Source organism: Rattus norvegicus, chromosome 19 (genome assembly GCF_021556685.1).
Source record: "Rattus norvegicus strain SHRSP/BbbUtx chromosome 19, alternate assembly SHRSP_T2T, whole genome shotgun sequence".
NCBI lineage: Eukaryota > Metazoa > Chordata > Mammalia > Rodentia > Muridae > Rattus > Rattus norvegicus.
Window position 1 is genome coordinate 32,378,647 of NC_141552.1, and position 14,229 is coordinate 32,392,875.

General features: G+C 46.0%; 1 long non-coding RNA gene across 1 annotated transcript in view; it reads right to left on the minus strand.

The window, feature by feature from the left end:
- The window catches only part of LOC102553444 (uncharacterized), a 102,209-nt gene that overhangs the window by 66,545 nt on the left and 21,435 nt on the right, over positions 1-14,229 (minus strand). The gene's annotated exons all lie outside the window — the stretch shown is intronic.

Genomic DNA, 14,229 nt, shown 5'->3' on the forward strand with positions numbered 1-14,229 from the left:
CAGTGACAGGCAACAGTGGGGTGCAGGCTGATGACTTCCTTTATGACATTGTGGGCCCAAGTAGCTTCCAGCTAACATGTTACTAGAAGAGTAACTCTAATCTTCTGCCTTATGCCTTCCCTCTCAGGTGGCAGGGTTTCCCACAGCCTGTCTATTCAAGAAACTTTGCGGCATTCTGGCTCCATGCTTCGACTGCTTCCAGAAGGTTCTTGAAGTCTATCACAATCCCAGTCAGTACACAGTTCTCTCCTAAAATCTAAAACCCACAGAATTACAGACCGTTCCAGATGGAGCTTGTTGAGATGGGGAAATGGAGACTTAGTGGCAGGTAGGGGTTTGCCTGACTGTGCAGTCAGCCAGTGCCATGGTGAAGTCCCTCGATGCCATACTCAGATGCAACACTGCTGAGAAACAGTAACTCCTAAGGGAAGATGGCCATTTGCCCAATGGGTTTTCAGCCAAAATGTTCCAGGAGAAACGGGCCTGCTTGCCTGACCCCTGGCCCTAAGGCTTTCTGGAACTCACTAGACATGTGCTGTCCAGTGGAAAGTTTTAGTTCAGAAGCTTTCTCCGTGTGCCTAAGAAGAAATGTTCTACTCCAGGATTCCTGCTGACACTGGTCAGTTTCTTTGTCCATTTGAAACAGGTCAGGGTCATCTGGGAAGACACAACTTCAATGGAGACTTGCCCTATAGGCAAGCCTAGGGGGCATTTTCTTGATGAATGACTATTAATATGCAAGAACCCAGCCCTCTGTGGACAATGCACCTCTGGGCTGGTGGACCTGGATTTATAAGAAAGCAGGCTGAGCAAGCCATAAGAAGCAAGTCATTAAACAGTGGTCCCTCGTGGTTTCTGCTTCAGTTCCTGCCTCCAAGTTCCTGCCTTGAATTCTTTCCGCCCTGACTTCCCTCAACAATAAGTTTTGCCGAATCAACCCTTCCCTCTCCAAGGTGAATTTGGTCATGGTTTTTCTCGAAGCAATAGAAAGCCAGACTAAGACACTGGTCTGTCTGGCTTCTTGGATCAGTCAGTCCACGACACTGAACTTCAGTCAAGCATATTGTTAGTGGTCCAGTCAAACTCATTGCTGATGCCTCCTCCCAGGACCCGAGGCTGTACATTTTCACTCAGCTGAGCCCTGGAGGTGCAGTTCTCAGCCAGAGAACTTCCTCCCTGTTCCAGTGAACACCCCTGGGCCTATGGGTCTCCTAAAGTTCCCAGTTCTCAGATATAACCTATTCCTTTGCACACAAGTCAGAGGTCCCCTTCCCTTCCCTGTCTCGCCTGTTATGGCTACTCGTGTCAACTTGCTTGCTTGAATTGGGAAGTGCCTAGGAAGTTAGTAATACACACTACTAACTGTACCCCAAAAGAAGATCAAATCACACCTCTCTCTCTCTCTCTCTCTCTCTCTCTCTCTCTTTCTCCGCTTCCTCCTTTCCTCCCCTACTATGATGTGAGCTTTTCTCTCCACCACAACTTCTCTACCTTAATAAAATAAAACTTTTGAAACCGCTAACCAAACCTTTCTTCCCCTAAGGCACTGATTCTCAACCTGTGGTTTGAGATCCCTTTTGGCGGGGGTGGGTGGGTTGGAGGGAGTCCTCATATCATATATTTATATTATGCTTCCTAACAGTGGAAAATTGCAGTTATGAAGTGACAATGAAATAATTTTATGGTTGTGGGTCACCACAACATGAGAACCATATGAAAGGGTTGTAGCATTAGGAAGGTTGAGAACCACTATCCGAAGGTGCTTTGATCAGGTATATTTTTCCCAGCTGACAAGCCCCCTTACTTCCTGGCCAGACACTCCTGAAATGACCATCTAAATAAATGGCCCATCTTCAAATCCTTGTCCGAGGCTCCGCTTCTTGTGGTCTGAAATCAATATCCACTGAAGATGCTTTACAACCATTTTGTTTCTGGCAAATGACACTGATGTCAGATTAGCCTTCCTCCACACCTAGAACTTCAACTTTAGGACACTAAAAGTAATCTTAAACTCTGGCATTTGCACACAGCATCCCTGAGCATGATCTAGGGACAGCTGACCTCAGAAGAGCCCGTTGTCTCAGCCCCTGACAGTCCCCACTAGGACCAGCTTTCTTCTTGCATGACAGCACCCTGGTCCCCACAGGCAGTTAGTTGAGTTTTTTGAACTCTAGATTTTTATACAGTCCTGGACTTTTTCTAGCAGGTCAAGTGTTTTGTTTTGTTTTGTTTCTTATGATCTGTTAATGTCTTCCTCCAATGTGGTGAGGGACTCTTAGAGATTTGGGGAAGCCCATCTTGTTTTTTTGTTTTTTTTTTTTTTTGTTTTTTTGTTTTTTTGTTTTGTTTTTGTTTTCTGTTGTTTTGTTTTGTTTACATCCTTTTAGTTTCAGGGTTTTGCAGTGGTTCTTCTCATGTTTTTTACAGCAAAGGCAACTCCTCTTGAATGCTTGTCAGGCTTCCCCAGCAGGGATTATTCAGATTAAACAGGAAACAGAGCAGACATTTCCTCTTTTCTCTTCAGTTCGCGCAGTAGGCTCTCACGTAGACAGGCCTTCAAAACTCATGTCATCTTTCCCTCACCTCACATCCTACAGCTGTGTGTCTTTGTGGCACTTCTCCAAGCCGAAATCCATTCTTAGGCTTTTATATCTCACTTTTACATCAAAAGATATAAATGCCACTGCCTAGTAATGCCTACTTATATAACCAAGTATGATGTTTTTAATTGACTATGTATACTTAATATATATATACTTTAAAATACCTGTGGGGGGTGGGGCTAGAGGGATGGCGAGGCAGTTAAAGGCACTTGCTGCTCTTGCAGAGGACCCAGGTTCAGTCTTCAGCACCTACCTGGCAGTACGCAATGGCCTGTGTGTGTGTGTGTGTAGATATGTATATAGATATAGAGATAGATAGACAGACAGACAGATGGACGGACGGACAGATGGATGGATGGGTGGACAGACGGACGGACAGATGGACAGACAGACAGATAGATGGATGGATAGGTAGGTAGATAGATACAGAACACCTGAACACGTAAAATAATAATAGTAACCGATGGCCACGGGACCTGTTGCTACACTATGTTATAATAGAGTATGTTATAATGTCAGGTTCTGCCCACTTAGAGAATTGGGTGTTTACCTGAAAAGGGGCGTGGCTTCTGTTCCATGAATCTGGATCTTCATTAATCTAATTTTGTTACGGCCAATCATGGAATAAGAAGGGGAGATCCACTCTGTTGTTCGGGCAGCCAGTCCTCCTGTCTCCACACAGGCAGCCTTTAGAAAATCATACCTTTGATCATCGTTCACCTGCTGAAACTCAGCCAAACCACTGGTGGTTTCTGAGAAATACCTGTTCTTAGAAACACCCGGCCACAGGCCTCCCTATTCCTCCTTCTCCGTGGCCTTGTGCGAAGAGATTTTTCCCTACATCTACTCTGCAGTAGGAGCTCTGAATGAGGCAGGACACACCCGGAGTTGAATCTAGGGCACCCTCAGTTCTGACAGTCTCCTCAATCACAGCACAGGGCTGAGGGCCAAGGTGAATACTTTCCAAGTAGAAGTTATAATGGAAACATCAAAGGGTCACCGTAGGATCCCAGCAGGGGATAGAAAACCTTAGGGACACAGAGGTCCCCTTCAGGCTCTACAGTGGGAGCCTCAATTTAAAAAGGCCCACACTTAGCAGCCCCACCAGAGAGGAAAGGGGGAAAATAGGCATAGCCTAAGAAACCTCAGAAATCTCAGTCCAAAAAGTGAGAATGGGGCTCAGCTGTGGAGACTTCCTCCTGGGAAGAGAAGGAAAGCTCACAAGGGAGTCTTACCTCAGGCTAGGCCTGGCCTCGCCCTTCATAAGCACTTCAAAGGCTGTCATTGCTCTTAGGAGAAAGTCTCAGCTCTTAAGTTGGGCCTGATGGACCTCTCCCTGTCCCTCACTGTGCATCCAAATGTCTGACTGGAGGGCTGGGCCTGGTTTGAGTTGTAAGATATGAGTCCCGGTCTTTCAGGAGCTCACAGAATGAAGGGGATGGAGACGATGAGTGATAATTTGGTTGAGGAGATGGCTTGGTGAGGTCTTAAGAGCACAGATGTGAGGAAACAGGAGTGACTAGACCATTGTCATGGGGGAAGGGGTGTCCTCAAAGGAGCCTCCAACACAAAGGCACAACTCTCCAGAAGAAGAGTCTCAGGGACACCCCAGGTCTGACAGGGAGAATAGCTTGACCCTTCTGACAGAGGCTCCAGATTGCCTAGGAATACAAAGGATTCAATTAGACAGGTAACCAGGAGAGACATTTAGGGAACTGAGGTTGTTCAGGCTGTGTTGGTCCTTCTTCCCTTGGGGAAAGGCGACTGCTTGTGTCTCTGGAAAATTCAGGGGGTAGCAAAGCTTCAGACCTTTCAGTTACTCCATGGGCCATCTATTCTCCTTAGCACTCTTATTCAGCCAAGATGTCCACAAAGGGTGACAGAGATAGCCACCAAGACCTTCAAAGATCCAAGTATGAGGCTAACTTTCTATCCAGTGAGTCGCTGCCCCCATTAGTTCCTATGACTTTCCAAGAGAAAGATTCTTACTGGTCCCTATACTGCAGTGTAACTTCTCCTAAGCCGATTTCTGTGCAGGAAAATGCAACGCTTTTAGTGGCCAGACCTGAGTCATAGGCTGTCTTCTATAATCAGAGGTGGGGAATCCCTTCTCCCACATGGTATAGACTTTGAGTAGTAAGGACTAGAGCCCCAGAAAAAATAAGGTGCTACAGTCACGATGGTGGCACATGTATTGCAGGTGAAAGCTGTACTCTCTCCTGCCCAGGCAAGTCCAGGCCTCCCTCTGCAGCTCTTACAGAGGGCAGCTACCCTCCAGCCAGAGGGATAATGGCCTTGACTTTGATGTTCCTCAGTTTCCACGGTCCAGATGAAGCGTTCATTAGCGCTTTGTCCAGAGCTGCGTTCTTATCTGTTTTGTCTGGACAAAGTTCTGTGGTGATCGTGCAGCGGGGAACAGTTCATCAATGAGGTCCACAGTTGTGTTAGTTTTATCAAGTAGCCGAAGTTCTACACCACTGGGAAAACTGTTTTTAATCTCCCAGTGCCTCAGAGGATCTGTTTTCTAGCATGTTCTTTTCAGTGTGTGTTGTCAGCATTGCCAAGCTCCCTTTCAGATAAATCCTGATGAAGCATCGAGACTTTATTTTTAAATCAAATGAGTATGATGAGCAGTGATGTCACAGGCATTCGTAAAACTAAATGTTCAAAACTCCTGAAATGTCACATGTTCCGCTCCTCCCAGCTGCTACTCGTCTGTGTGATGGTACCAAGGAGATGTCACACAAAGTGCCCGGCAGCAGAGACATCCTTGGGTTTCCTGCCTCCCTTCCTCCTTTCTTCATTCCTTTATCAAAGATGCATTAGGCAACCTCATGGTATGAGTATAAAGTGTGCCCCCCATAGGCTCACATATCATGTGCTTGGTTCCTGATTGGTGGTACTATTTGGGCAAGTTACAGGAATTTTGGAAGATACTTTGTCACAGAGATGAAAAATTAGTAAGCACTTGATTGCTTTCCCCCATTGACTTAAGGAAGGAAGGGTTTATTCTGGTTCACAGTTTGAGGGCACAGTCCATGATAAGCCAGGGGAGTCCTGATTTCAGGAGCTTGAGATAACTGGTCACACTGCATCCATAGTCAAGAAGCAGCAGAAGATAAATGTCCCTGCTAAGCTAGCTTTCTGTTTTTGTGCACATAGAATGGCACCACCCAGTCTTAGGACGGGTCGTCCCACTTCAATCAACCAAATCCAGATAATAATCCATGAAAGATACTGCTAGTGGCTTCTCTGTTTGGTGACTTCAGAGTCTATAAAGTTGACAGTCAATGCTAGCCACTCTTTGTCAACTCCCTAAGCCACGACCTTCCATTTGCCCTCACTAATCTCATGACCACTGTATAATATACAAATACAGTCAGTCAAACTTCGTGAGGTGCTGTGTGCTTTAGCAATTTTGGCATTTTTAGCACGAGCAACTCTTATTTGAGACCTGAGGTAGTACGCTAACTTTGAGCTTCTTTAAAATAAATCGCAAGTCACATACTTTCAATCCACAATGGCACGGAAAGGAAGAAGGAGGTACAACAAGGAATAATTATTCCAAACCAAGACCAAAATCTAAGACCAGAATAACCAAATACTGCGGTTCCATATCCAGCATCTGGGCTTCCTGACAGAATCACCTGGGTTCCAAAGGGATCAGGTAGCCCAACTCCTCCATTTCTGCTATCTGACACACACACACATAATCAATTTCTTAGGTTCGCACCACTTTGTGCCTCAGTCGACTGCCCGTATTTCTCCAAAATCCTGGGGAATCCATTGCAACTTATGGTTCACTTTCACAGCTTCACACAGTGACCTATCAGGGCCTCATTTGCAGGGATTTTAAGTCTGTGATGTGGCCTTAAATGCTCTGTGAAATCACAGAGCAAGACTACCTGACCCATAAAGATGTATGCATTTTATGCCTGTAAAACCAGTACCACGTAGATTACACTAATTAAAACAATCCTATAGGTAGTCCCGGCAGTTGTCTTCCAGGTGACCCAAGATTCCATCAAGTTGTTGAACAACACTAACCCTAGCAGATACTAAAGATAGACTAATATTTCTTTTTTCCTTGAGATGGGGTCTCAAATGACTTTCATATACCACACAGCCATTACCTGTAGGTGTGTGTCTAAGGCATTTCCAGAAAATATCAGCATTTGGGTCAGCAGGCTGAAAAGAGTCCATTCCACTGTGAATGAGTTTCATCCAATCACTTAAGGTCCCAGATAAAATGAAAAGGTAAAATAAGAGTGAATTTTCTCTCGTTGTCCAAGCTTGGAAAATCAACTTCTGCTCAGAATCACCTGTGCTGTCAGATCTTGGACATTCTGACTCAGGGGCTTAGGACATCAGCCATTTCCACACACCTGCTACCCTGCTACACCAGCTTCCTTAGTTTATAGGACAGAGGCAGAATTACCCTCATCCACTCTTCTGGTCTCTACCTGCAGAGACCAGACTATGGGAATTCTTAACTCCTGTGAGATAGTTGTAATTGATGGACCAGTAAGTAGGTATGTGATAGATGACAAATATAGTTATGAGTTGTAAATAGATGATAAAGATAGATTGATAGATGACAGATGGGTAGATAGCTGGTTGATAGAGGATAGGCAGACAGACAGATAATAGACAGATAATAAACAGACAGAAGATAAATGATGGTAGAAATACAGATATGAGATAAATAGATGATAGGTAGATCAAAAGAATACTTATATTGATTTTTCTCATTGCTACAACCAAATACCTGACTAGAAGCAACTTAAGGGAGGAAGGGCTTATTGGGGTTCATGTTTCAAGGGATTACAGTCTACCATAGCAAGAATAGTCTAAGAGCAGGAGGGTGAGACAACTGGTCATTCCACATCTGCAGTCCAGAAGATGAAGGATGGTTCTCAGCTGCCTTTGTACGTTGTTTAGTCCTGGACCCAGCCAGCGAAAGAGTGCTGGCCACATTCATGGTTGGCCTTCCGTCTTCAGGGAACCCCTTCACAGACAGACCCCAGGCAGGTTGATAATGAAGATGAAGAACCACAATGTCCTGTCGACTTTGTCACTGTAGAGAACCTTATTAGGTGTCAAACATCAGCCATATTCTATTGGACATGGTTCAGTCAGGGTTGCAGACAGCATCTGCTACAGTTTAGGTCCTAATAGCCCTGAAGTCCATGTGGTAAAAGCTTGGTCCTCAGGATGGTATTAGAGGGACATAGTGAAGCCTTTAAGAGATGGAGCCCAGTAGAAAGGCTACCTTATTGGAGGCGTTCCCTTGAAGAAGTCTCAGAATGCTGGCCCCTGCCTCTTCCTCATCCTTTCCCTCAATGCCTAGCCATGAGTTGAGCAATTTTGTTCCACCTTGAATTTCTGCCACCATGTGCTGACTTGCCAGAAGCCCCAAAACACAGGCCCTACTCACTGTAGCCTGAGAACTCCAAAAGTAGGAGCAAAGATACCTCTTCTCCCCACATGTCAATTGCCTCAGGGGTTTCCCAACAATAACAAAAACTATCAAGCACGCTTGTTTACTGACACGTAGCAGGGTCCACTTCTCTCACAAGGCATTTGCAGTCATTTTTCCAGTTTTCTGCTCCTGGCACTCAGGTTCTGTCACAGCTAAAGTGTCCAGGGGCCTTGCCACATTGTGATCAGACCCTACTTGGAGGCAGGTATCTATAGACAGGTAGTGTAACCTCTCTGGACCTGTTTCTGGGCTGTACAGAGGAGTTCCTTCAGACACCTAGCCCACTGGGTCATGTGGTCATCTGAAAAGAAGCTTCTGTAGGCCCAGACTGGCCCGGAAGAAGCTGCTTCTGTAGTTCCTTCTTTGTCAGACAACACATCCATGGGCTATGCCTTTTTGGGGGTTGGTGCTATGTTAAAAATGTTCAATTCTGAACCCCAAGATCTAGTTGACCCCGACAAGCACATTCTCACATATACCAGCCTTTATTGTGTAAATGGTGCTCCCCAATTTAAAGTTATTGGTGAAATAAAAGTGGCCACAGACAATTACTTAGGAAAATAGAGGTAGATTATGTTCCAGTCACTGGGCTGGGGATTACAGGTAGGAGAGAAAGAGAAAGGAAGAAAAACAGAGAAAGAAGATGGAGAGAACAAGAGGTCTCCATTAGAGGTGATAAAGCAGAAGACGTGGCCAAGCGAAGTGCCTTCCAGGACAGACTGATGAAGCAGAAATAACCCGGGTGAGACCCAAACAGCAAGTTCTCCCGGAATGGAGCTGGGGAGTTAACAGTCTAGTGTACAGAAAAATAGATTAGGGATAATTCGCCCAGTAATTTGCTAAAGCTGGTTTTAAAAATCCATAGGTCTCTGCCTCGATTACTGGGGGCTGGCCACATCATATTAATAGCTAACAGAGTCATTAAATAACATCTAGAGATATCGTCTACACATACGTCATTTTAAAGTACAAGCCACAGGCCAGAGCCAATTATCAGAAGCCAGAGAGCTCTCCTTGGGAACACTCTCCAGCAATCTTCCTAAAGCATTTGGTGTTTGGAAACTGCTACCATCCTGGTTGCTAAAGAGAGCATTAGGGAGTTGCTACAGTTGACACGGAAGAGCACGTAACCCTTCGTCAGCCTGCTCTGAGCATGGACGGCAATAGCCCTCATCCCAGTTGGAAGGAGGCCACAAGCTGGTCCGGAAGTACTATTAGCAATTTGTAGTCACATGTACAGTGTGTGTGTGTGTGTGTGTGTGTGTGTGTGTGTGTGTGTGTGAGACATGGGTAAGAGTGTGAATGTGTGGGTGTGAGCAGAGGCGCAGAGGCTTCTCCATGTGTGAACATGTGGGCATTCACACCCTCGTGTAACCTGGGAGACACACACACACACACACACACACACACACACACACACACACTTTCCATAAACAAGTCTACTCCTTCCATTATTTTCTTCATTTTAGGGGAAATAGTCATCAGCTGGGAGAAGGCGTTGTGAGTATGCCTTGACCATTTTCACTGTGTGGCTGGATCCATTGGTAGCTAAAATCACACCCTCTGCCTTCTCCAGTCTGGCTGAGAACTGAGTCAGGTTACCGGGTCATGTCTTGAGCATTTAAAAGCCTTCCTCTTTCAGGGCTCACATCTGACTCCAGACCTCCTGTCTCTGCCACTTGGAATCTGAGAAACCAGCTCATATCCTGCCAGCTTCCGATGGACGATACCCACCGGGAAACAAAAAGACAAGAAGTTAGCGATGTCACACAGAGTCTAGCCTTCTAACCTATAGAGCAAGGAGGGTCTGAAGGCTCCCGCAGGTGTAAAAGTACCTGTGAGCATGGGCATGGTAAGAGTGTGGATGTGTCGGTGTGAGCAGAGGCTTCTGCATATGTGAATATGTGGGTATTCACACCCTCGTGTATCCCGGGAGAGAGCCTCCTTGAGGTGTCTCTAACTGATGGGGAGGGGAGCTGGAGAGTATCCACGGCCATGCAGAGGTCCATGCAGTAGGGGAAGCATGCCAGGACTCTTTCCAATTCGCTAATACCCTCTTTAATACTGTTCACACTGCAGGCAACAGAGCAAAGCTGCCTGGCAATCGGCATATCTGACTTTGAAACTGATCATGAGTCCCTTGGGTTATCCACTCAAGACGGCAACAGGAGTGTAGGGAGATGGGGGTGTGTTTAAATAGGCATGGAGGTAGAAAGACATCGCAGAGCTGAGGGGCTTCCCAGCATCCAGCATCCAGCTTTCCCCAGAGGAACCGTCCCCTGGTACACAGAGTGAAATAATGTATCGCTGAAGGGCTTTTCAGACCACAGTCTCCCTGATTCTGAGACCAACACTGCATAGCTATGGCTGGGCTGACCCAAACGCTGAGACTAAAGCCATGCACCCCTACTGCCTAGATTAGGCACTTTCGTTCTGTACGTTCAGATTCCATTTAGACACATATCAAATATCTTTAATGCTGACAGGTTTTCATGACTGCCTTTCAGATGTTATGAGTATGCCATCATATTAGCAGAAGAAGAATATTTATCTTCCAACATTCATAGCCACTTCATGTTCTCTCCTACTTGCTTTCACTGGGCTCTTCAAAGCAATGTCTTATTTCAGACGTCAGAGGCAGCATTTGTACTTGCAAATAAAACATCCCTTATTAGTATTTGATAGTCTATCCCATACAAATATTTTTCTTTAACTCTTTTATCAAATCCCACTCAAAACTGCACACACTAATAGAATACTTTATCTTTCACTTAAACACCTTTATTTTGAAATAGCTTTAACCTTAACAGAGAAGTTGCGAAAGTAATATGAAGAACTTCTGTATACCTCTCTTCAGATGCCCAAACACTGACTGCAGCTTCCCCCCACCCCTGTGAGTAGAAGCATGTATGAAAGACTAAAATTCCCAAAATACTCCAAACTGCCTTTACCTTCGTTCATATTTTCTAGAGAGAAGTAAATTTTCTGCAGCAATTACAATTATGAAAATTAAACAACCATTATTCTTCCACAGACACTTGCTCCTAACTAGGTCGATGGCGTTGCTGACACTGGGCTGAGGCTAAAGAACCTTATAAGAGCAGTGTCTTCAGAGGTGAGATTGGAATGTTAGTCATGTTCACCAAGCCTGAGTATAGCTGGGCCTCATGTCGGTCAGACTGGCCTCATGGGTCCTACCCAGGGGTGGTCTTTCTGCCTCCACATCCCAAGTGCTGAGACTATAAGAGTAAAACTCCATACCCCCCAATTTCAAGATAAGGTCTCATGCAGCTCAGGCTGGCCTTGAACTTGTAGCTAAGGGTGATCCTCAATTCCTGGACTAGCCTTTTGCCATCTCCCAGAGGCTAGGTTCATGGGCACATACTAGTACAGCAGACTCTCCCCCATAGTCTAGATCAGTGGTTCTCAACCTTCCCCATGCTGTGGCCCTTTAATGCTGTTCCTCCTGGTGTGGCGACCCTCAACCATACAATTATTTTCATTGCTACTTCATAACTGTCATTTTGCTGCTGTTGCGAATCGGGATGTAAATATCTGTGTTTTCCATGGTCTTAGACAATCCCTGTGAAGGGTCATTTGACACCAAAGAGATCGTGACCTGCAGGTTATAATTAGACACATATATGTAATACAAATTGTGCGTGTATGTGCATATATTTCAACTTAATGTACGTGGCTGTAGCTGCTTCCCTTTTATGCTGTAATAGAATACTCACCAACAGCAACTCAGAGGAGGTAAGGGCTTACTTGGCTTTTAGAGTACAACCCAACATTGACGGAAACCGAGTCAGGAACTTGAAGAAGGACCTTGGAGGCAGGAACTGAGGCAGAGACCACAGAGGGATGCTGTGGTCTTGGCTTGGTTCCCCTGGCTGCTCAGCTAGCTGCCAGTACGCTATAGCCTGGGCACACATGCCCAGGAAAGTCACCGCCCACAGAAGGGTAGACCACTGGCCCAATCAGATGGAGACGGTCCCTCAACTGATGTCCTTTTCTCTCACGTGACTGTAGCTTGTGTCACGTCGACAAAAACTAATCAGCACACACATAGCGTTTCAGCTGAATGCTTTAACTAAGTGGGAAGAGAGGTGGTTTGATGGTTGAAGCACGAAGGCCTAAGTTCAGCTCCTACAATGAACGTGAAAAGCTCAGTATGGTGGCAGGTGCTTTTAACCCCAGCACGAGCAAGGGCGCCAGGCAGCTCCCTGCAGCCAGCTCAGTCAGCGCTTCAGGGAGAGAGCCTGGTCCAAAAGCACAAACGAGGCACCAGTGAAACAGGCAGGTAAAGGTGTCATCTCCAAGACTGGTATCCACACAGTAGGAGAGAACTGACTCCTTTAAGCTGTCCTCTGACCTCCACCTACATACTGTGACATACAAGTCCTCCCCATCTCTACACACAAAGTAAGTTAAATGTTACCACCATCATCACCACCACCACCACCACCACCATCATCATCATCACCACCACCACCATCACCACCACCACCACCATCACCACCACCATCATCATCACCACCACCACCACCACCACCACCATCATCATCATCACCACCACCATCATCACCATCATCACCACCACCAACATCATTATCATCACCACTGGCGGCAGCAGCAGCAGCATCAAACCCAAGGTGGATGACTACTGAGGAACAACACCTGTGGCTGACCTCTGAACTACACACACACACACACACACACACACACACACACACACACACACACACACGTTTAATTAAAATAGAAGTAATGCACCTGTAATGGTCAGTCTCGATTGTCAACTTGACTGAACTGAGAACCGCCCAGGGGCTTATAAAGCTGCCAATGTCTGTGGCGATGTTTCCAGAGACTATTAGCTCATGTGGGTTTGACCTCATTAACCCTTGACGGACTCCTAAAACCACGTTGAAGTGTTCAGAGGAAGTAGACCCCTAGGGGGATGTCCCTGGGCTCTGCCGTCTTCCTGTATCCTTCCCCTCTACAGGAAGTGGCAAACTCTGCTCCTAGCACTGTTCCGCTCGGCTCAGGCACAGGGGAGTCGATTGGCCACAGAACGAGCCCTTTGGAGGCACAAGCTAAAGAAAATCCCTCTGACTGGTTTCTGTCTCTGCTGGAGAAAGCATCTGGTAAGCTAGCCCCAGATTCCAAACCCACAGTACATTCCTTCAACGTGCTTTCCATCGCTTCAGTGAGGGGATGTGAGGGACAACCAGCCACTAGAGCCTAGACAGACAGCTCAACAACAGAACATGACTTTGAGACGTTGTCACTTCCTGTTCTACCAAGCTGTTCTTCAAGCCAATTCACTGTGCTTTCAGCCCAAGGAAAGACAACCCTCCTTACCTATATGATGTCATGGTCCTCGGTTACAGCCACTTACATCAGGGTATTTATTTGAGCCTAAAGGAGCCGAGCTATCGGTGGCCAATACCCACTCACGTTTTATTGCCTGACAATTTTGAAAACTTGAGCGAGTTTGGAACAGAGCCGAGGAGGCATAGAATCTTGGAAACCAGTTCCAAGTTTTCAGCAATGAAGTCTCCCAACTGCCCATTTTCACACACACACACCCCCAACCCCCACCACACACACCACCACCTTCTCGAGTCCCGTTTATTTAAGTCTGTTGATTCAAACCAGAACGCAACGCCAGACTTTGGCTGGCCCAGCCAGGTGTGGCTTGTTAGGGACGCCAGTCCAGGTTGAGGACTTGGTGAGTTACTGTGCTGGTGCCAAAACTGACAGGTAAAATATCACAAGCAACAGGACCGGGTTCTGGCCAGAGACTGGGAAACTCACAGTCATGTGTCCACCTGCGGCCAGAACCGGAAAGAGAAAAATCTACAGAACGTTCCTGCCTCTGACCCTGGCTGACCCAGTCTTAAAACTTACGTGTATATAAATCTATACATATAAAACCCGTGTGTGAATTTCACACATGTCACCATATGCATATATATATATATATATATATATATATATGTATACATCATCGATCTACGTGTTTCCATATGTCCAATGCCATCCGGTGCCTACGCATATATATTTACATAAGTAAAAAGTTGCCTATCATCATGCATTTCCTGTCTTTGTATATTCCTATTCCACAGCATATTATTCCTA